General features: G+C 44.9%; 1 protein-coding gene across 2 annotated transcripts in view; it reads left to right on the top strand.

The window, feature by feature from the left end:
* Positions 1-3,450: 3,450 nt before the first annotated feature.
* The window catches only part of SH2B3 (SH2B adaptor protein 3), a 269,281-nt gene continuing 247,383 nt past the window's right edge, over positions 3,451-25,348 (top strand). Inside the window, exon 1 of one of the 2 annotated variants that reach the window (XM_073564202.1) lies at positions 3,451-3,959. The gene's annotated coding sequence lies outside the window, so the exon portion shown is untranslated. The remainder of the gene's footprint in view (positions 3,960-25,348) is intronic. The other variant, XM_073564279.1, reaches the window with a different exon arrangement.

Consider the following 25,348-nt stretch of genomic DNA (forward strand, 5'->3'; position numbering starts at 1 on the left):
CCTGTAGGAGTGGGGCTGGCAGTGTCCTGTAGGAGAGGGGCTGGCAGTGTCCTGTAGGAGTGGGGCTGGCAGTGTCCTGTAGGAGAGGGGCTGGCAGTGTCCTGTAGGAGTGGGGCTGGCAGTGTCCTGTAGGAGAGGGGCTGGCAGTGTCCTGTATAAGTGGGGCTGGCAGTGTCCTGCAGGAGAGGGGCTGGCAGTGTCCTGTAGGAGTGGGGCTTGCAGTGTCCTGTAGGAGAGGGGCTTGCAGTGTCCTGTAGGAGAGGGGCTGGCAGTGTCCTGTAGGAGTGGGGCTTGCAGTGTCCTGTAGGAGAGGGGCTGGCAGTGTCCTGTAGGAGAGGGGCTGGCAGTGTCCTGTAGGAGTGGGGCTTGCAGTGTCCTGTAGGAGAGGGGCTGGCAGTGTCCTGTAGGAGAGGGGCTGGCAGTGTCCTGCAGGAGAGGGGCTGGCAGTGTCCTGTAGGAGAGAGGCTGGCAGTGTCCTGTAGGAGAGGGGCTGGCAGTGTCCTGTAGGAGAGGGGCTGGCAGTGTCCTGCAGGAGAGGGGCTGGCAGTGTCCTGTAGGAGAGGGGCTGGCAGTGTCATGCAGGAGAGGGGCTGGCAGTGTCCTGTAGGAGAGGGGCTGGCAGTGTCCTGTAGGAGTGGGGCTGGCAGTGTCTGTAGGAGAGGGGCTGGCAGTGTCTGTAGGAGAGGGGCTGGCAGTGTCTGTAGGAGAGGGGCTGGCAGTGTCCTGTAGGAGAGGGGCTGGCAGTGTCCTGTAGGAGAGGGGCTGAAAGTGTCCTGCAGTAGAGGGGCTGGCAGTGTCCTGTAGGAGAGGGGCTGGCGGTGTCCTGTAGGAGAGAGGCTGGCAGTGTCCTGCAGGAGATGGGCTGGCAGTGTCCTGTAGGAGAGGGGCTGGCAGTGTCCTGTAGGAGAGGGGCTGGCAGTGTCCTGTAGGAGTGGGGCTGGCAGTGTCCTGTAGGGCTGGCAGTGTCCTGTAGGAGAGGGGCTGGCAGTGTCCTGTAGGAGAGGGGCTGGCAGTGTCCTGCAGGAGAGGGGCTGGCAGTGTCCTGTAGGAGAGGGGCTGGCAGTGTCCTGTAGGAGAGGGGCTGGCAGTGTCCTGTAGGAGAGGGGCTGGCAGTGTCCTGCAGGAGAGGGGCTGGCAGTGTCCTGTAGGAGAGGGGCTGGCAGTGTCCTGTAGGAGAGGGGCTGGCAGTGTCCTGCAGGAGAGGGGCTGGCAGTGTCCTGTAGGAGAGGGGCTGGCAGTGTCCTGTAGGAGAGGGGCTGGCAGTGTCCTGCAGGAGAGGGGCTGGCAGTGTCCTGTATAAGTGGGGCTGGCAGTGTCCTGCAGGAGAGGGGCTGGCAGTGTCCTGTAGGAGAGGGTCTGGCAGTGTCCTGTAGGAGTGGGGCTGGCAGTGTCTGTAGGAGAGGGGCTGGCAGTGTCTGTAGGAGAGGGGCTGGCAGTGTCCTGTAGGAGAGGGGCTGGCAGTGTCCTGCAGGAGAGGGGCTGGCGGTGTCCAGTAGGAGAGGGGCTGGAAGTGTCCTGCAGGAGAGGGGCTGGCAGTGTCCTGTAGGAGAGAGGCTGGCAGTGTCCTGCAGGAGAGGGGCTGGCAGTGTCCTGTAGGAGAGGGGCTGGCAGTGTCCTGTAGGAGAGGGGCTGGCAGTGTCCTGTAGAAGATGGGCTGGCGGTGTCCTGTTGGAGAGGGCCTGGCAGTGTCCTGTAGGAGTGGGGCTGGCAGTGTCCTGTAGGGCTGGCAGTGTCCTGTAGGAGAGGGGCTGGCAGTGTCCTGTAGGAGAGGGGCTGGCAGTGTCCTGTAGGAGTGGGGCTGGCAGTGTCCTGTAGGGCTGGCAGTGTCCTGTAGGAGAGGGGCTGGCAGTGTCCTGTAGGAGAGGGGCTGGCAGTGTCCTGTAGAAGATGGGCTGGCGGTGTCCTGTTGGAGAGGGCCTGGCAGTGTCCTGTAGGAGTGGGGCTGGCACTGTCCTGTAGGGCTGGCAGTGTCCTGTAGGAGAGGGGCTGGCAGTGTCCTGTAGGAGAGGGGCTGGCAGTGTCCTGTAGGAGTGGGGCTGGCAGTGTCCTGTAGGGCTGGCAGTGTCCTGTAGGAGAGGGGCTGGCAGTGTCCTGTAGGAGAGGGGCTGGAAGTGTCCTGCAGGAGAGGGGCTGGCAGTGTCCTGCAGGAGAGAGGCTGGCAGTGTCCTGCAGGAGAGGGGCTGGCAGTGTCCTGTAGGAGAGGGGCTGGCAGTGTCCTGTAGGAGAGGGGCTGGCAGTGTCCTGTAGGAGTGGGGCTGGCAGTGTCCTGTAGGGCTGGCAGTGTCCTGTAGGAGAGGGGCTGGCAGTGTCCTGTAGGAGAGGGGCTGGCAGTGTCCTGTAGAAGATGGGCTGGCGGTGTCCTGTTGGAGAGGGCCTGGCAGTGTCCTGTAGGAGTGGGGCTGGCAGTGTCCTGTAGGGCTGGCAGTGTCCTGTAGGAGAGGGGCTGGCAGTGTCCTGTAGGAGAGGGGCTGGCAGTGTCCTGTAGGAGTGGGGCTGGCAGTGTCCTGTAGGGCTGGCAGTGTCCTGTAGGAGAGGGGCTGGCAGTGTCCTGTAGGAGAGGGGCTGGAAGTGTCCTGCAGGAGAGGGGCTGGCAGTGTCCTGCAGGAGAGAGGCTGGCAGTGTCCTGCAGGAGAGGGGCTGGCAGTGTCCTGTAGGAGAGGGGCTGGCAGTGTCCTGTAGGAGAGGGGCTGGCAGTGTCCTGTAGGAGTGGGGCTGGCAGTGTCCTGTAGGGCTGGCAGTGTCCTGTAGGAGAGGGGCTGGCAGTGTCCTGTAGGAGAGGGGCTGGCAGTGTCCTGTAGAAGATGGGCTGGCGGTGTCCTGTTGGAGAGGGCCTGGCAGTGTCCTGTAGGAGTGGGGCTGGCAGTGTCCTGTAGGGCTGGCAGTGTCCTGTAGGAGAGGGGCTGGCAGTGTCCTGTAGGAGAGGGGCTGGCAGTGTCCTGTAGGAGTGGGGCTGGCAGTGTCCTGTAGGGCTGGCAGTGTCCTGTAGGAGAGGGGCTGGCAGTGTCCTGTAGGAGAGGGGCTGGAAGTATCCTGCAGGAGAGGGGCTGGCAGTGTCCTGCAGGAGAGAGGCTGGCAGTGTCCTGTAGGAGAGGGGCTGGCAGTGTCCTGTAGGAGAGGGGCTGGCAGTGTCCTGTAGGAGAGGGGCTGGCAGTGTCCTGCAGGAGAGAGGCTGGCAGTGTCCTGCAGGAGAGGGGCTGGCAGTGTCCTGTAGGAGAGGGGCTGGCAGTGTCCTGTAGGAGAGGGGCTGGCAGTGTCCTGTAGGAGTGGGGCTGGCAGTGTCCTGTAGGGCTGGCAGTGTCCTGTAGGAGAGGGGCTGGCAGTGTCCTGTAGGAGTGGGGCTGGCAGTGTCCTGTAGGGCTGGCAGTGTCCTGTAGGAGAGGGGTTGGTAATGTCCCTGCTCCTCCCTTCACTTTCAGTTTAGCACAGGCTGGCGGCTAGTGCACCTCTCCATCTCCTGTACATCCCTTGCAGTAGCAGTGTGCTCTGCTGTCCTGTCACTGTGCAGTGGGAGGAGGAGCGGTGCAGTGTGAAGCCCACGATCTGCACATTCCAGTGCACGCCTGCCTGCAGTGTGGGCTCTGCTGACAGCTCTGTCTCTAGCCCTGACTTGTGACCCCGCTGCTTTCTCGCCCCCACATGCAGAGGACACTGCAGGACAGATAGATTCCTGCCGCCGCTGTTTTACATAACTCCTCATTCTCAGCATGGGAAGCGCGGCTCGTGCAGCCACCAGCGGGGATCCGGCAGCGACAACTCCCTGATCTCTCTGGGATCTACTTCGGATTGTGACCTGGGATCTGGTGACCCTAATTCTCCATTGCATTGTGCGCGGGCTGACATGCTCGGAGTCCCGCAGCCTGCCCGTGTCTGATCGCACAGGGTGGCTGCTACTTGGCTCGTCCGTGGAAAGTTATGGCTTGAAACAACATGGGGGATCGGAAGAAAAAAGGATTCTTCAGGTAACGCGGGCGACCACAGTGTAACTGCACACATATGAGGAGTGCGGCACCGCTACCACTGCGGCCTGTCACCACATACATGTTTATAAGTGGTCTGCAGTCCGTGGGAAACTACAACTCCCAGCATGCTGCACACTACTAGGACAGAGTGGGAATTATAGGGTTCCCTGCAGTAAAGCTGTCATGGGGAGACAGCCCTGTGCTATAAATGAGCATACAGTGCACATAAATCCCTCTGCCATATCTGCTCTGGGCTGTTCCTATTTACAAGGTGCTAGATGTGTGTACAGCACTACAGCCTGGGCTTGCGTCTTTATAGAGAAGGGAGGGTTTACTAGTGAGGTATTTGTGCTGCAGACGCCCGCATGGCCCTGTGTGGTGACACCATAATAGAGAGTGTGTCATAACATGCACATGGCCTGACCTCCATATGTGTCGTGTAAGCAACACTTCTGTCCCATAGCGGCGAGCTCCTCGTGTGCACCGTGCATGGCGGCATTCTAGGTACACCGGTCCCCCATACATTGTAAGGCTGAGGTGTTACCTCACACTCACCTCAGGGAGACTGTATACTGGGCAACGTCCCAGTGACCACCCTGAGGTGATTTCTGTTATTCTCTTTGTTTTATACCCTTATAACATACAGTATATACCCCTATACAATACGGTATACATATATATACCCCTATACCATGCAGTATACATATATATACCCCTAGACAATGCTGTATACATATACCACTATACAATGCAGTGTACATGTATATAGCCCTATACAATATGGTATACATATATATATCCCTATACAATGCGGTACACCTACAGTATATATACCCCTATACAATGCAGTATATTTGTATATACCCCTATACAATGCAGTATATTTGTATATACCCCTATACAATGCTGTATACATATATATACCCCTAGACAATGCGGTGCACCTACAGTATATATACCCCTATACAATGCTGTATACATATATATATACCCCTAGACAATGCAGTGTACATATACCCCTATACAATGGAGTATACATGTATATAACCCTATACAATATGTTATACATATATATCCCTATACAATGTGGTATACATACTGTATATATACCCCTAGACAATGCAATATAAATGTATATACCCCTGTACAATGCTGTATACATATATATACCCCTATACAATGCTGTATACATGTATATACCCCTATACAATGCTGTATACATGTATATACCCCTATACAATGCAGGATACCTACTGTATATATACCCATATACAATGCGGTATACCTACTGTATATATACCCCTATACAATGCAGTATATATGTATATACCCCTATACAATGCTGTATACATATATATACCCCTATACAATGGAGTATACATGTGTATATACCCAGACAGTTGGCTGTCAGAATCAGGAAGCTCATGGTAAAATATTCAGATGTATGGAGGTAAATTTATGTATGGCCTCCGGTTATGTTACCCGTTTGTCACTACGGAAGCACCGTCAAGTTTTGCAGAAGTTTTCGGCCTTCACATTCTTAAGTCAGTCCTACTATAATAGGAAATAGCCGGAGATCCGATCCGGAGAGACAATAAGCGTGCACATAGTTATACGGCAAGCCAGAGTCCATGTGTTCATGTCCTGTATATAAGAGCTCTGCCCGCTGCACTGTTTCCCTTCGCTGCATTTATAGTAGCCCAATTGCATTGCCACTTGGAAATAGTTTGGATTATGTTTTATTTTGTTTCCCCAAATTAATCACTAAAATTATTTTCTGTGTAGTGGAACAGTAAATATATGATATTATATACTAAAGGCACTGCAAAACGGCAAAGTGTTTTTTACTTCATAGTTTATCGGGAAATTTGCATATACCGTATGTCTTTAAAGTGTATCTTCAAAATGTAACCCCATATTACAATAACAGTAATCTACATCAGACAGTAGAATGTAACTTTACATTTATTTATTTATTTATTTATTTTGTTTTGCATCGGGGCCACTTTGAAGTATTTTATATCAGTATTTGTAAGCCAAAAACAGAAATGGGGCCAAATACAGAGGAGGTCTAATTACTCCATAAGAAAATGTGCATATGAAGTATATATATACAAATGGAGGATAGTGGCACATCTAGTGGCATATACATGATAGTGGCACATATATCGGCATACATGATGGTGGCACATATATCGGCATACGCATGATGGTGGCACATATATCGGCATACGCATGATGGTGGCACATATATCGGCATACACATGATAGTGGCATACAAATGGTGGCACATACAGTATATCGGCATACGCATGATGGTGGCACATATATCGGCATACACATGATGGTGGCACATATATCGGCATACACATGATGGTGGCATACAAATGGTGGCACATATATCGGCATACACATGATGGTGGCATACAAATGGTGGCACATACAGTATATCGGCATGCGCATGATGGTGGCACATATATCGGCATACACATGATGGTGGCACATATATGGGCATACACATGATGGTGGCACACAAATGGTGGCACATATATCGGCATACACGTGATGGTGGCACATATATCGGCATACGCATGATGGTGACACATTTATCGGCATACACATGATGGTGGCACATATATCGGCATGCGCATGATGGTGGCACATATATCGGCATACACATGATGGTGGCACATAGATCGGCATACACATGATGGTGGCACATACATCGGCATACACATGATGGTGGCACATCTAGTGGCATATACATGATGGTGGCACATATATCGGCATACACATGATGGTGGCGCATATATCGGCATATGCATGATGGTGGCACATCTAGTGGCATATACATGATAGTGGCGCATATATCGGCATACACATGATGGTGGCACATATATCGGCATACACATGATGGTGGCACATATATCGGCATACACATGATAGTGGCATACAAATGGTGGCACATACAGTATATCGGCATACGCATGGTGGTGGCACATATATCGGCATACACATGATGGTGGCACATATAACGGCATACACATGATGGTGGCATACAAATGGTGGCACATATATCGGCATACACATGATGGTGGCACATATATCGGCATACACATGATGGTGGCATACAAATGGTGGCACATACAATATATCGGCATGCGCATGATGGTGGCACATATATCGGCATACACATGATGGTGGCACATATATCGGCATACACATGATGGTGGCACACAAATGGTGGCACATATATCGGCATACACATGATGGTGGCACATATATCGGCATACGCATGATGGTGGCACATTTATCGGCATACACATGATGGTGGCACATATATCGGCATGCGCATGATGGTGGCACATATATCGGCATACACATGATGGTGGCACATATATCGGCATACACATGATGGTGGCACATAGAGCGGCATACACATGATGGTGGCACATATATCGGCATACACATGATGGTGGCACATCTAGTGGCATATACATGATGGTGGCACATATATCGGCATACACATGATGGTGGCGCATATATCGGCATACGCATGATGGTGGCACATCTAGTGGCATATACATGATAGTGGCGCATATATTGGCATACACATGATGGTGGCACATATATCGGCATACGCATGATGGTGGCACATATATCGGCATACACATGATGGTGGCACATATATCGGCATACACATGATGGTGGCACATAGATCGGCATACACATGATGGTGGCACATATATCGGCATACACATGATGGTGGCACATCTAGTGGCATATACATGATGGTGGCACATATATCGACATACACATGATGGTGGCGCATATATCGGCATACGCATGATGGTGGCACATCTAGTGGCATATACATGATAGTGGCGCATATATCGGCATACACATGATGGTGGCACATATATCGGCATACACATGATGGTGGCATACAAATGGTGGCACATATATCGGCATACACATGATGGTGGCACATATATCGGCATACACATGATGGTGGCATACAAATGGTGGCACAAATATCGACATACACATGATGGTGGCGCATATATCGGCATACACATGATGGTGGCACATGTAGTGGCATATACATGATGGTGGCACATATATCGGCATACACATGATGGTGGCGCATATATCGGCATACGCATGATGGTGGCACATCTAGTGGCATATACATGATAGTGGCGCATATATCGGCATACACATGATGGTGGCACATATATCGGCATACACATGATGGTGGCACATATATCGGCATACACATGATAGTGGCATACAAATGGTGGCACATACAGTATATCGGCATACGCATGGTGGTGGCACATATATCGGCATACACATGATGGTGGCACATATATCGGCATACACATGATGGTGGCATACAAATGGTGGCACATATATCGGCATACACATGATGGTGGCACATATATCGGCATACACATGATGGTGGCATACAAATGGTGGCACATACAGTATATCGGCATGCGCATGATGGTGGCACATATATCGGCATACACATGATGGTGGCACATATATCGGCATACACATGATGGTGGCACACAAATGGTGGCACATATATCGGCATACACATGATGGTGGCACATATATCGGCATACGCATGATGGTGGCACATTTATCGGCATACACATGATGGTGGCACATATATCGGCATGCGCATGATGGTGGCACATATATCGGCATACACATGATGGTGGCACATATATCGGCATACACATGATGGTGGCACATAGAGCGGCATACACATGATGGTGGCACATCTAGTGGCATATACATGATGGTGGCACATATATCGGCATACACATGATGGTGGCGCATATATCGGCATACGCATGATGGTGGCACATCTAGTGGCATATACATGATAGTGGCGCATATATTGGCATACACATGATGGTGGCACATATATCGGCATACGCATGATGGTGGCACATATATCGGCATACACATGATGGTGGCACATATATCGGCATACACATGATGGTGGCACATAGATCGGCATACACATGATGGTGGCACATATATCGGCATACACATGATGGTGGCACATCTAGTGGCATATACATGATGGTGGCACATATATCGACATACACATGATGGTGGCGCATATATCGGCATACGCATGATGGTGGCACATCTAGTGGCATATACATGATAGTGGCGCATATATCGGCATACACATGATGGTGGCACATATATCGGCATACACATGATGGTGGCACATAGATCGGCATACACATGATGGTGGCACATATATCGGCATACACATGATGGTGGCACATCTAGTGGCATATACATGATGGTGGCACATATATCGACATACACATGATGGTGGCACATATATCGGCATACGCATGATGGTGGCACATATATCGTCATACACACGATGGTGGCACATATATCGGCATACACATGATGGTGGCATACAAATGGTGGCACATATATCGGTATACACATGATGGTGGCACATATATCGGCACACGCATGATGGTGGCACATATATTGGCATAAACATGATAGTGGCACATACAATGTCATAGACATGATGGCGGCACATATATTGGCATACACATTGGCCACCATCCTGTAGCATGTAAGCCCGCAAGGGCAGGGTGCTCTCTCCCCTCTATATCAGTCTGTGATTGTAAGTTTGTTTACCGTAAGTGATATCTGTAATTTGTATGTAACCCCTTCTCATGTACAGGACCATGGAATCAATGGCGCTATATAAATAAATATTAATAATAATAATAATAATAATAATAATACACATGATGGCAAATACCCACATTTGCATTCCTCTAAGGCCTCATTCAGACATTAATGACTTCTACCTGTGTTTTTCACAAATAGAACATATCTCATTATAGTTTATGGTGCTGTTCACGTGTCTGTGTTTTTTTGCAGGCTGAGTGGTTCACAAAAGAAAAGAAAGGCCTGGGTAGGAGAAGCGTTGACATTTATTAATTTATGTATACTGATGGTAAAAATTGATAGTGACCAAACTGATGAAAATTGGATGAAAAACACGGATGAAACGCCTACCTTTTTTGCGTAGCAGAAAAATCACTGACATCTGAATGAAGCCTTAGAATCTACTTCTGATTTTGGCTTACAAGCACTGAAGCAAAATATTGATCTTTTGAACGTTGCCTAATGGTATCTTTCCGACCTTAAAATGTGTTGGAAAATTGTTGACGTCCTTGCTCCTGTTAGGGATGTACCGTATTGTGAATGTAGCTCTGGAGCCCTCTGTAAGTCAGCATTAGTAATTCTGCTTATATGCTTTCTTTCTGGAGATCACATTTAGGCCAAATGTGACACGAATATAACAGCTCCATACATGACTGTTAGGGCTGTTGAGTTTAGGTCAGGAGACCCCTGGCCAGTCCGTACATCATGCTCCGTACATGGACAATGTTTCTTAGACATCTGAGTTCTGTCTTAGATGCAGTCGTAGAAAAGTAAACGAGATTGACTTGTGTCATAAGCTGCTTAGTGTAAAGAATAAGGCTTTTGGCAGCTATATGACAAGTGAATTGTTAACAGGATGCAAACATGTAAAAATGTTTCTTTTATGTTAGATCGTATCTTTGTAAGGAAGCCAGTCACAGGCAGACATACCATTAATGTGATCTGAGGGATTTCCCCCAATACCTCTCTAGCAAGGGTACACAAAACCTCAGAGTCATCTATTTGGAGAAAAGCATGTATTTGTATAGCATATTTTGGGGCTGAAATGTTTATTTGTAAATGTCTGAATTTTTTAAGCAAACACAACTTAATATACAATATAAAAGGCTGTAATATGCTGAGACCTAGTGGTGTGAAAAGATGCAGTTCTCATTATCAGGGATTTACAATAAGCCCGATGTGTTTTTAGTAGCGGATCCATGGCAGAAATCTGGGCGATAAGTCCCATTCATTAGCAGGACAAGTAAGCACAGGGATACTTCACTGTCTTATCTGTGTTGCATCTGCCAGAATTCGCATGCTCACTCTTTCACGTGGGTCTCTTTTTCAGTGGGACATAGAAAAATCCACAGAGTTTTCCCAAAGCATGCGAGTAGGGTTAGAAAACCCTAGATGTGAAATCTTAGCAGATCTTAATATTTTTGCCCCGCTCACAAGATTACCATCTACATAGTTTTAGTGTGACATCACATGTACGTTGATATGTCTTATTTCTTATTTTTAGGTTGTTGTATTTAGAAATGATTGGGTTGACAACATTTAATTTCCTGACTATAAGGGAGCGCTGCTGGGCTTCATACAAAGTTTGGAATGTGAATACTTTTCTAGAAAGAGGGGGAATCATTTTGAAACCATTTCTATACAGAAATGCAGCAAAACATCCTGTTACCTGTAGCTTGTCCACACCATCAGGGCTGGGCCACAACATCACATTGTAAGCTTTTTCTCATAAAATATTGGGTCTCTGGGACTGGGCTTATTCTTCAAACCAAAAACCATACTGTATAATATTTAAGAAAAATAAGTTGTAACACATTTCTGGGAATATCAGCTGTAGGATGCCTTTTTCCCTTTTTTTAAATACAGGCACTAAAGTGAACACAAACCTCCTCACCAAGGAGGTATTGCTCTTAGCACCATACCCCAATTTCTATGCTAATGAGCCATCTGTCAGTATGTAGTGTAGAGCCAAAGTCCTCAGCTTGTGGTACATGTACTCCAGGGGGTGAGTGCTAAGCTTAGGGTACTCACAATATCTTCACACTGTTTTTAATGTGCTGCACAATATATAATCATATCATTGGGGATACTTTCACGGAAGGTATTTCAGTAGAGGATATTTACCTTGACTCTACAGTACGGTAGCGTTTTACAGTGTGCTTATTACGTAACACTAGGAATTGTCGAGGAATTCGGCTTTCACACCTTTGTTTGTTAACGTGCATGCCATACGGTATTAATACGTAGAGGACAGAGGGCTAATAGCAACCCTGCAGGGTCAGACTGCACAGAGTTCTGTGAGCATGAAGGCCCCTAGTTCGGATGTGTGTTCTTAAACAGTAGGAGATTTACTAAATAAAACTATATACTGAAATTCTTCTGATTGTAATTTTTCCTTTATTTCATTTTGCACGATTATAGTTGCATGTGTTACAGAAGCACGTAGACCTGCTTTACAGCCGCCACATAGACATAAGAACTGTAAGGGGCATGCTCAATGGCCTGTGCCGATATATTCCCTTTAATCACGACCATTTGCAATATTGCTACCTCTTAGATTTGCATTTCATTAGAGTAATTGAAATTTTGCTGCAAAGATGTACTGTACATATTCTGTACTGGCTATAGGTTTCATTTAAATTAAATAGTTATTCCCAGGATTTAACGTAATTACATATCATATACAGTAGATAAGTAATAGTGTGATTAATAACCAATAATTTAGGCCTCCTACACAATAGATAGCTGTCAGACAAACCATCATTCTTCATCCAGTAGCTATCTCTCCCTGTATTCTCTACAAGTGATGGCGGCTTATCTCGTCGAGAGCAAATGGATCGTCATTCCGAAATCGGACATGCCGGATCCTTTTCTCACCCGAGATCATTTTCTCAGGAAGAGCCTTGAGACCCCCATATACATTGGACTGTTGGTCAAGCCAGTCGTTATTGGTGGCTTAGTCTAATGTGCATGGCGGCCATATGTCACGATTAGGCTATGCGCATTGATGCGGCTGAAAGCTGCACAAACTGGACACGTTTAATAAAAAACAAAACAAATCACAATTAATTTTCATCCATCTGTCATAATGGTGCAATGTACAGAAAGTTGTGGGAACCAGGGTGTGTTGCAGTCCGCGCTGCCGAGATTAACAAATCACCTGGGATGCAAGATGTTGTAGCAGTGTACTCCTTTATTTCCTCCTACGCGTTTCGGCGCCCTTCCTGGCACCCTCCGGAAGGTGCCAGGAGGGGCGCCGAAACGCGTAGGAGGAAATAAAGGAGTACACTGCTACAACATCTTGCATCCCAGGTGATTTGTTAATCTCTGCAGCGCGGACTGCAACACACCCTGCTTCCCACAACTTTCTGAAGGTTTTTCCACGTGCGAGTGGTTGGTGGAGGTCCTGCAGCAGCTGATTCTGTGATATGCTGTCAAGCCAGTTGTGGGTTACACAACTGGAATAGGTGAGTGGAACTGCATTATACCGCTCATACTTCAAGTGTCACTAGTGATAGGGCACTATTGCGCCTCTTGTTCCCCCCACCATTTTTTGTATTGATAATGGTGCAATGTAGGCTTCTGTAAACAGAATGACATCATCTGAAAATCAGACACCTCCAAAAGCCGAGTGAGGGGGAAGTTTGATTCACCCTGGTACAGGCATTTGTCACTGATCTATTTTATGCCGTGTAAGCTTGTCACTAAATTGACAGTTTCACTTTCACAAAAACCACAGTGATTGATTTTATGCCTCAGATATGAGTGTGCAAACAGCAACATGTTTACATTGACAACGGCCGGGTAGTGAACTTCATGTTCTTCCCTAGAACATATCCATATCAAGCTGAAGCAGTGTAGTCTGTGACAGCGACACTCGTCCAGAGCGGAAATTACTCCGCAGAACTGACCTTCTGCAGATCTCAGGAAGCTGGATCCTGCTCTGAGACAAGCCCTGCTACATTGGCAATGTGTTGGAGAGTAGCATTCAGAGAAAAAGGGAATCTGTGTAATAGACGTTCAATACCATAGCATAACAGCAGAGTGAGCAATGCAATTGTATTTGTTATGCTTGATTTCTTCTTCATGCTGTGCATCTATTTTGCATCTAAATATATAAGTAGACGGCTAAATACAGAATGACCTCTAATATCACAAAAGTTCTTTTTCATAGACGTTTGGCTCCAGAAAAATTGTGCCATTGTATTAGAATACATGTGGTGAATATATGTGCCCTGTTTGTGAATGCCCTGCGTCATTTCTCCATTGAGTACTGACAGCCTTGGGCTAGTGCTTTGACTCTGATATGTTTAATGAGAGCAGTTTGCCTTTTCACCTTTGCAATTTCATTTTGGGTATCAAATATTGATGTCCTATGTAGTCCTTTTTGCTAAAAATTGTCCTTCCTATTATCAGTAAGTGCATTGTGGGACTATATCTGGGAAGACTAATGATGCTGCAGCCATAATGATGTTTGGATGGAGGTATCACCTGTCCTTTAATTACCGGATCCTAACGTTTTCTCATTGGTTGGTTCCAGGACATGAAGGAATAAAAAATACCTGCATAATATGAAATTCACATGTAGAGCACAAATGATCAAAATGAAGGTAATGTAGAACCACTATCTCCAGCCCATAGCTGAGTGCAAGACAAAGGTCTGTCCTGTAAAGCTTCCTGTAGGCCTCTGGAATGCTAGCATTCTGCAATGAGCCTGGGAGACTTCACTAATCATAACATTATGACATTTCCAGTATCTGGTTTTTGTTTAGCTGGAGGACTCAGTTCTTTACATCTCAAAATACTCCCAACAAATCAAGCTAAAGATAAAATAGTTCTGTCTGAGTGGAATTTGCTTCCTTAGAATGGATCGCGGGTATTGTGGTGGAGTATGGATAGCATCGCCGGTAATATTTTTGTATACTTTTACATGCACACACATACTTGATTTTCATAATTTCAAGTATGAAAAAAGACACATGGCCATCGAGTAACAACGTAAAATGTTGATGTAAAGGAAGGCAAAAACCCCATGACGCAGAGAAAAATTCCTTCCAGACTCCAAGGGTGGCAATCAGAATAGTTCACTGGATCAACGTCCCATTACAGATTTTTGTACCCGTAATCTGTAATGTTATATTTTTCAAGAATGACATCCAGGCCCTCCTTGAACTTTTGTGAATCAACCATTACTAGATCAAGTGGCAAAGAGTTCTATGCTGCTCTTACAGAAAAGAATCTGCGTCTGTGATTATGATTAAACCTTCTTTCCTCTAGACGTAGAGGATGACCCTGAGTCACTATGGCTGGTGTAAGTGTAAAAAAGATATGTTTGTACATTGTAATAAGATTGCTCCAAAGCCTTCACTTTTCTCAAACTTAACACAAGTTTGATAACCTGTCTTGGTATTGCAGTTCACCCATCCCCTAATATCTTTTGTCGCTCCTCTCTGCACCCGCTCTAGTTTATCCTTCTTATACACCCAAGCCCAATATTGTAGACAGTATTCTAAGAGCGGCCACACTAGTGACTTTTATAAAGGCAAAACGATGTTCCTGTCATGAGCATCAATGCTTCTTTAAATTAAATTCTCCCCACGGGTTTATTTGCATTGGCAGTAGCTGCGTAACACTGATAAAGACCAGGGTTTGTTGTTCACCTGTACATCTGAGTCTATTTCAGTGACAGTTTTACCTAGTGTTTTATCATTTAGTACATAATTGTGCATTTTATTTTCTCGGCCCAAGTTCATGACCTTACATTGATCTATATTAAACGTTAATTGACTTTTCTCCGCCCAAGCCTCTGTAATATAAAATTATCCTCCTCTGTGATGATTATCTTGCAGAGTTTAGTACCATCTCCATATCTCCAAAAAAAAAGGGGTGAATATTGCTTACCACGCTGGAAACAGTATTCATTATGGTTGGAGTTCACTGGAGGGTGCCGATCCTGCTGGTGAAAGCAGCAATAATGAAGAGTAGGATATGACTAAGGGCGCTCTGTGCCATAAAAGCTTTAAGTGTTGCTTTTAACTATTTTTTATGGTTTCCCAATAAAATTAGGCTTTTTATAACTTGAATGGTCATGCTGGATGGGAATCCCTCCCCTCCCACTCCTCATTACCATCTCCAAATATTGAAATTCTACTCTATATGCCCTCAACCACGTCAGTAATAAATATATTAAAAAGATGAGGGCCTAATACTGACCCCTATTTTCTATGACCCAGAATGTGCTCCATTAATAACCACCTTCTATTATCTACCATTTATCTAGCCCCATTGATTTCATGTTATGTGGCACTGTATCAAACACATTTGAAAAGTACAGATACACAACATCCACTGCCGTGCCCTAATCCAGTCTTCTTAGAATCTGATCATATTAGTTTGAGAGGACTGATCTCTCATTAACCCATGTTGATAGTGCGTTTTGAGTGTGACGCTAGTCACTACTCACGGACAGGCCCTGAGGCAGTCAGGTGTTCCAGGTTCAGTACCAAGAGAGCATGTAGCAAACTAACGGAAAAGACAAAGGTGTAAGTCAGGTCACAGTCCAGGGTCAAAATACCAGAGAGATAGTGGATCTAAGCAAAGGGGCAAAACAAATGGGTAGTCAGAACACGGTTCAAAGGTCAGGCAGTAGTAGATCAGAACTCACAGTACAGGATACAGGCAAATGCACACCAGAGAGTAGAAGCTTTGACTGGCAGTCATCTGTGTCAGACAGCTCACTTAAATAGCAGGACAATTACTAAGAACAGGGAGCACCTGGAGAAATCTCTGCATCTCCGAGTCTCATATTGGTGAACTGAGCCATCCATCAAAGCACCGACAGCTCAGCATGCGCTAGCACTGGATAGGATGCCAGAGCTGTCCATCACTAACTTCAAAACACACTGGGCAGAGGAATCATGATAATGAGGTTATTTTTATTGAGATACTCCTGATAGCATCTTTTAAATAAAACTCTCAAGGATTTTAACCATAGTCAAGGTAAAACTTACTGACCTATAGATTTCAGGCTTAGTTTTTGACTCCCTTTTGAATATTAATATCAAATTGTCTATGGGCCAGTCCTGTGTTGCAGACCCTGTTGATATGGAATCTTTAAATATTGCAAATAATGGTCTGACTATAGCAATTCTTAATTCCTGGAGAACATGACACCCAGATCCAGTTATTTTGTCTATTTTAATGTTTTTGAGATTAGGTCATACTTCTGGCTGGGTTAAGCAGGTGACAATGGTATTTTCTTGTGTAAATACTGTAGAGAAGAAGGCATTTAATAGATCCACTTGTACTTTATTTTCTTCCACCATTTCACCCAAATTTTTAAAGGGTCAACACTATAATTTTTGAGTCTCTTTCTGTTTATGCAGTTTCTGGATTATTCTTACTTTCTTAGGCAATGAGCCTCCCTGTCTCAGTCTTTGATGTTTTTATTTGTTTTTCACACAGTTTATTTTTCTCTAATTATTTAGTGCCTGGTCGTGTTAATTCTGTTTTTGTCATTTATTGGGCCCTTTACTTTTCTATTTACGCATAGTGGTTTTCTCCTCCCTTATTTTTAAGCACCATGTACACCCATCAAACGGTTATATCCTATGTAAAATTGCTATAAACCTTGCCATAAATTTGGTTGGATTATTTCTTAATCTCATTATGACATCTTCAAATAGGTTATCTCACAATTGCAATTTATCATCTTTTCCCAGGATAGGTGTTAAGTGTCTGATTACTGCGGAACCCACTGATCACAGGAAGCATTGTGTATGAGACTGATGGACATAGCTGAGCACATGGGACTATGAATGGAGTTTGCACGCTTGACTGCTGCTCCAATCAGTGGATTTGAGAATGTCAAGTCTTAAGGCTCCGTCACACTAAGAGATCTCGGTAGCGAGATCGCTGCTGAGTCACAACTTTTGTGACGTAACAGCGATCTCACCAGCGAGATCGCTGTGTGTGACAGCGATCAGCGAGCGGCCCCCCTGCCGGTATCGCTGATCGCTGGAAGAAACCTCTGGACATTTTTTGGGTCGCTGGTCTCCCGCTGGCCAGCACGCATCGCTGCGTGTGACAGGCGGGAGACCAGCGATCAGGTGTAAAAAATAATTAAAAAAATAAAATATATAGTTATTCTCACCTTCCGACGTCCCGTTCAGCCATCCTGCCTCTCTCCACGCTCCGGTCCCAGTGATCCTTTGCACGAATGACCGCGAGACTTTGTTATCCCTCGAGACCGTGACATCTCGCGGTCATTCTCGCAAAGGATCACTGGGACCGGAGCGTGGAGAGAGGCAGGATGGCTGAACGGGACGTCGGAAGGTGAGAATACCAATATTTTTTATTTTGACTCTATTTTTTACAGCGATGGCAAGCGATGCCGGGCGCTCGGCATCGCTGTGCTGATCGCTGGTGAAGCTGTCTGTGTGACAGCTCACCAGCGATCACATAGCGACTTACTAGCGATCCTGACACCTTGATATCGGTGTCGGGATCGCTGGTAAGTCGCTTAGTGTGACGGGGCCTTTACTTGCAGGAACTTCATTGATGAGACCCTTATTATCTTTCCTGAGGATAGGTTGTAAGATGTAATTGTGAGATAAGAACCTTAAAACATCTTGAATTTCAACTCACAAAATCTATTTCTTTTTCCCCCATAATTCCTATTGGGAAACTGTCCGGAAGCACCTATACAGATCATGCCGCTAGTAGTGCTGTCTAACAGTCGCAAAACATGCGGCCGCAGGGACTCGAACATGTAATTTGAGCACCTATGAAACGCAGGGTATACCCAACCACCCTCTGCAAACTCTAGTAACAAGCACGTTTGCTCATCACTATTCGCTAGTCATCCCCAACGATAGTAGACAACTTTTTACCCTGACGGATACAGACAGAAAAGGGTACAAGAACAATATGTGGGCCCTTTGTAGTCCAATATCTCATTATAATTCATAATTCCACCTGTTTTAGAGCAGGTAATGGGCCCCCTCACCTCTTGGTCCCCTCTTCAGCTGCACAGATTGCACCAATGATATGTCCACCCCTGACTTTTTTCGTATACAGTCAGCTTTAGGACTTGTTCACATGTTGTGCGTTTATTGTGTAATTTAAATCCTGATATTCAGCGTGAACATCCACAGCGGGATACAGTAGCGGCCATTTGAAAGTTCTCAGTTATACTCTGCGGATAATCCGCGTCAAAGTCCACAACAGATTTTTTTTTCCTTCACGTGTGAACATACCCTTATTGTGATGGTTTTTTTTTACTGCCTACTCCAGGTTTCTCCGCAACTCCAAAAATGTACCGTATTTGTATGTCAATAGGCTTTCTCTAAAATGAGCTGGAACGTGTACAGTATACAGATCTTATTGTTCAGCTGGATTTTGCAGAAAAGAAGTTTGACATTTTTCCTACTTGGAATAATATAAGAATTGCTCGTAATTTTACTCCGTGGAAAGAAATGTAAGTGACTAAATGTTTGTGTTGTCTCAGCCTAATCCTGCTTCGGGACTTCACGGATTTTCAGCTGTTATTGTAGTTTTTGTTTCCATGTGTAGGTGGGTGTTTGGATGGGCAGGCAGGAACATGACTGTAATAGAAAACAAGCCGTATTTTACCATCTCCTCACAAGCATCATAGTGGTAGCTCATAATGTTGGCCCTTACTTTGCTCACAGTATTAGGCTTCAGGCATGGCGTGATTTTTTTTCCCCTCATAGTCAGATATTCTGTGATAGTCACAAGGTCGATACTTGCTATGGGGCCTTTGTGTTAGTCTATGTTTGAATGACCTTATTTTCGTTCTGAGTTCTGTCCATGAAAAAAACATTGTAATTCAATAGGGCTATTATTATGACCGAATGCCGATGTGGAAAAAAAAATCACACTGGATTGTTTTCTTCCATGCCATACAGATGAAAAAAAAAACGTTCATTTTTGGGAGATGAAAATATGATGAATTTTATATGTTTGTGTGACATTAGCCTTAGAGTTTATTCACACATCCATATATAATGTTCTAGTGCTGCCTGATTTTTTATCTGACAGCACCTATAGAGTGTGATTTGCCAATTCACACATCCATCATACACATGGATCAGAAAAAAAACTCATAGCGTCTAGTATTCTGATCTGAGGTTTAGAATAAGGCCGGGGTCACACTAGAGAGGAATACGGACGAGTGAGAGGCGTTAAAAGCACGCATTAGACACAGACAAATGATTCTCTATGGGGCAGCTCCCATCAGCTGTATATTTCTCGTCTGTATTCTACAGTCCGTGCCAATCGCAGCATGCTGCGATTGTCAGCGTACTACGCCTGTAGTACGCCAATGCAAGTCTATGGGTGCGCTAAAAATACGCATTACACACGGACCACACATGTGACTTGCAAGAAATACGCACCCGGTGTCCTTTAGAAAAGCCGTCAATTCAGTGCGCGATACAGTAAAATCACACTGACAGGTTTTATAACACATACAAAAGAATAGATATAGACACATAGAATACATATATATATACAGTGGGGCAAAAAAGTATTTAGTCAGTCAGCAATAGTGCAAGTTCCACCACTTAAAAAGATGAGAGGCGTCTGTAATTTACATCATAGGTAGACTCAACTATGGGAGACAAACTGAGAAAAAAAAATCCAGAAAATCACATTGTCTGTTTTTTTTTCATTTTATTTGCATATTATGGTGGAAAATAAGTATTTGGTCAGAAACAAAATTTCATCTCAATACTTTGTGATATATCCTTTGTTGGCAATGACAGAGGTCAAACGTTTTCTGTAAGTCTTCACAAGGTTGCCACACACTGTTGGTATGTTGGCCCATTCCTCCATGCAGATCTCCTCTAGAGCAGTGATGTTTTTGGCTTTTCGCTTGGCAACACGGACTTTCAACTCCCTCCAAAGGTTTTCTATAGGGTTGAGATCTGGAGACTGGCTAGGCCACTCCAGGACCTTGAAATGCTTCTTACGAAGCCACTCCTTCGTTGCCCTGGCGGTGTGCTTTGGATCATTGTCATGTTGAAAGACCCAGCCACGTTTCATCTTCAATGCCCTTGCTGATGGAAGGAGGTTTGCACTCAAAATCTCACGATACATTCATTCTTTCATGTACCCGGATCAGTCGTCCTGGCCCCTTTGCAGAGAAACAGCCCCAAAGCATGATGTTTCCACCACCATGCTTTACAGTAGGTATGGTGTTTGATGGATGCAACTCAGTATTCTTTTTCCTCCAAACACCACAAGTTGTGTTTCTACCAAACAGTTCCAGTTTGGTTTCATCAGACCGTAGGACATTCTCCCAAAACTCCTCTGGATCATCCAAATGCTCTCTAGCAAACTTCAGACGGGCCCGGACATGTACAGGCTTAAGCAGTGGGACACGTCTGGCACTGCAGGATCTGAGTCCATGGTGGCGTAGTGTGTTACTTATGGTAGGGCTTGTTACATTGGTCCCAGCTCTCTGCAGTTCATTCACTAGGTCCCCCCGCGTGGTTCTGGGATTTTTGCTCACCGTTCTTGTGATCATTCTGACCCCACGGGGTGGGATTTTGCGTGGAGCACCAGATCGAGGGAGATTATCAGTGGTCTTGTATGTCTTCCATTTTCTAATTATTGCTCCCACAGTTGATTTCTTCACTCCAAGCTGGTTGGCTATTGCAGATTCAGTCTTCCCAGCCTGGTGCAGGGCTACAATTTTGTTTCTGGTGTCCTTTGACAGCTCTTTGGTCTTCACCATAGTGGAGTTTGGAGTCAGACTGTTTGAGGGTGTGCACAGGTGTCTTTTTATACTGATAACAAGTTTAAACAGGTGCCATTACTACAGGTAATGAGTGGAGGAAAGAGGAGACTCTTAAAGAAGAAGTTACAGGTCTGTGAGAGCCAGAAATCTTGATTGCTTGTTTCTGACCAAATACTTATTTTCCACCATAATATGCAAATAAAATGAAAAAAAAAACAGACAATGTGATTTTCTGGATTTTTTTTTCTCAGTTTGTCTCCCATAGTTGAGGTCTACCTACGATGTAAATTACAGACGCCTCTCATCTTTTTAAGTGGTGGAACTTGCACTATTGCTGACTGACTAAATACTTTTTTGCCCCACTGTATATATATATATATATATATATACACTCACTGGCCACATTATTAGGTACACCATGCTAGTAAGGGGTTGGACCCCCTTTTGCCTTCAGAACTGCCTCAATTCTTCGTGGCAGAGATTCAACAAGGTGCTGGAAGCATTCCTCAGAGATTTTGGACCATATTGACATGATGGCATCACACAGTTGGCGCAGATTTGTCGGCTGCACATCCCTGATGCGAATCTCCCGTTCCACCACATCCCAAAGATGCTCTATTGGATTGAGATCTGGTGACTGAGGAGGCCATTTGAGTACAGTAAACTCATTGTCATGTTCAAGAAACCAATCTGAGATGATTCGAGCTTTATGACATGGCGCATTATCCTGCTGAAAGTAGCCATCAGATGTTGGGTACATTGTGGTCATAAAGAGATGGACATGGTCAGCAACAATACTCAGGTAGGCTGTGGCGTTGCAACGATGCTCAATTGGTACCAAGGGGCCCAAAGAGTGCCCAGAAAAAATTCCCCACACCATGACACCACCACCACTAGCCTGAACCGTTGATACAAGGCAGGATGGATCCATGCTTTCATGTTGTTTACGCCAAATTCTGACCCTACCATCCGAATGTCGCAGCAGAAATCGAGACTCATCAGACCAGGCAACGTTTTTCCAATCTTCTACTGTCCAATTTCGATGAGCTTGTGCAAATTGTAGCCTCAGTTTCCTGTTCTTAGCTGAGAGGAGTGGTACCCAGTGTGGTCTTCTGCTGCTGTAGCCCATCTGCCTCAAAGTTCGACGCACTGTGCGTTCAGAGTGCCTACCTTGGTTGTAACGGGTGGCAATTTGAGTCACTGTTGCCTTTCTATCAGCTCGAACCAGTCTGCCCATTCTCCTCTGACCTCTGGCATCAACATGGCATTTCCGGCCACAGAACTGCCGCTCACTGGATTTTTTTTCTTTTTCGGACCATTCTCTGTAAACCCTAGAGATGGTTGTGCGTGAAAATCCCAGTAGATCAGCAGTTTCTGAAATTCTCAGACCAGCCCTTCTGGCACCAACAATCATGCCACGTTCAAAGGCACTCAAATCACCTTTCTTCCCCATACTGATGCTCGGTTTGAACTGCAGGAGATTGTCTTGACCATGTCTACATGCCTAAATGCACTGAGTTGCCGCCATGTGATTGGCTGATTAGAAATTAAGTCTTAACACACAGTTGGACAGGTGTACCTAATAAAGTGGCCAGTGAGTGTATATATATATATACACAGGTCATTGAGACACATATATATATATATATATATATATATATATATATATTTATATTTATATTTCACAGAGTTCTTCATAGCAGAATAGCCGCCAATTCAATTGCCGGCTTTTGTGAAATCATTCCCCAACCCGACATGAAATGACACATGGTTTATATACAGTAAACCATTTCATTTCATGTTTTGTTTTGTATGTCTTTCATTAGTAATTAGATGAGGGTTGATGTGTAAAAATTGGGAGTTGTAGGTGTTAATTTAAGGGGTTAATTCGTTGTAAAAAAAAAAAATGTGTGGGCTCCCGCATTGACAAATTACCGCGGGAGCCCACACATTTTTTTTTCCAAGGAATTAACCCCTTAAATTAACACCTACACCTCCCAAATTTTACACATCAACCTTCATCTAATTACTAATGAAAGACATACAAAACAAAACATGAAATGAAATGGTTTACTGTATGTAAACAATGTGTCATTTCATGTCGGGTTGGGGAATGATTTCACAAAAGCCGGCAATCGAATTAGCGGCTATTCTGCTCTGAAGAACTCTGTGAAATATATATATATATATATATATATGTCTCAATGACATGTATATATATATATATATATATATATATATATATATGTATTCTATGTGTCTATATCTATTCTTTCTTTTGTCTTTTGTGTTATAAAACCTGTCATAGGGCTTCATTGTATGTCCATTTTGCAAGCCGGCGAGAAAATCTCAGCATACGGATGGCATACGGATTACATACGGATGCTTACATGCGCAAAATACGAGACCACACCTTGCTTACGGATGACATACGGAGCACTATTTAGGGGTTATTCATCCGTATTACGCCTGTAAACTACGGACCGTATTTTGTGTCGGTTAGCGTGACCCCGGCCTTAGGCTGCGGTCACACTATCAGTATTTGGTCAGTATTTTACATCAGCATTTGTAAGTCAAAACCAGGAGTTGAACAGTCAGTGGAAAAGTATAATAGAAACACGTCACCATTTCTGTATTTATCACCCACTCCTGGTTTTGGCTTACAAATACCGATAGGAAATACTGTCAAAAAATACTGATAGTGTGACCGTAGCTTTAGAATAGAATGCACTCGGTGGGTAACACACCGCCATTCACACTGATGTGTGAATGCACGTTAAGTAGCAAAAATTCACCGCACACTCTAATGGAATAATTTGCAACCATCAGTGGAATTTTATTTTAAACATACAGATAAGTGCCAAGTTACAAAAATTGGTCCAAAACCCAGTAAAATAAAAACTCCCGACGTTTCGACCCTCCCGTGTCTTAATCATGGGGTTTACTATGTAGTAAGGAATGTACCGGGTAATGGTAGGCTGTAAATAAATGGTAATCTTTGGAGGATATGAAATATACCAGGTAATGATAGGTAATAGGTTGGAGGTAACCATAAGAGGCTTTAAATGGAGGCTCGGTAGAGTCCTGTGCAATAAAAGGCATTGCTTTTTGTGTGTAATATTTTTTGTATCTGGTATGGTAAGATATACATGTTGCTGCGCACTTATAGTCAGAGTAGTGCCACTCATAGGTGGCCAATGGTGGTAACTGCATCCTGAGGCTGTAGGACCATCCGGGATATGCTTGCGCCCTGCTCCCCTGGCTGGGGTCAAATGCACAATCAATGCACAGTAAGACACTTACCGTACTTACCCGTTCTCGCAAACGTATGTTGCATTCATGTCCTGAGAAGGGTCCTCACGTGTGGAGGAAGCATATGGATATGAGATCACTCCACATGTGGCTGATACCGGCTATGTGTTATAGTCGGCATCCGTCTGTGACAGCCGCGGTTGGAGCAGAGTTCAATTTAAATGGAATCCACCTAGCATCGGTCCATGGCGATACACATTGGGTTATTGTGACAGCCAGATGTCTACTGAAGAGCCCTGTCTTTGTCAACTTGACTCTAGGTTGAGCTTCATAGTTGACCAAGATTTTCCTTATGTACAGCAATACTGTGGATGAAACAATCACATGTTGAAATCTCCTAAAGGGACAAAAAATTAATGTAAATAAAAAATTAAAAAAGTATAAAAAATGATAAAAAGTTCAAATCACTCACCTTCTTTGCCTTTTTAAAATAAAGGGAAAAAACATTTAGTATCACTGTTTTCTTAAAAGTCTGATTTATTAAAATATGAAATTAATTAACTCGATCTATAAACAGCATAAAGAGGCAAAAAGTCAAAACAGAAATACGCGTTTTTTGGCTATCCCACTTCCCTAAAAAAAT

Source organism: Dendrobates tinctorius, unplaced genomic scaffold, assembly GCF_039654945.1.
Source record: "Dendrobates tinctorius isolate UK_male_01 unplaced genomic scaffold, ASM3965494v1 ptg000003l, whole genome shotgun sequence".
NCBI classification, from domain to species: domain Eukaryota; kingdom Metazoa; phylum Chordata; class Amphibia; order Anura; family Dendrobatidae; genus Dendrobates; species Dendrobates tinctorius.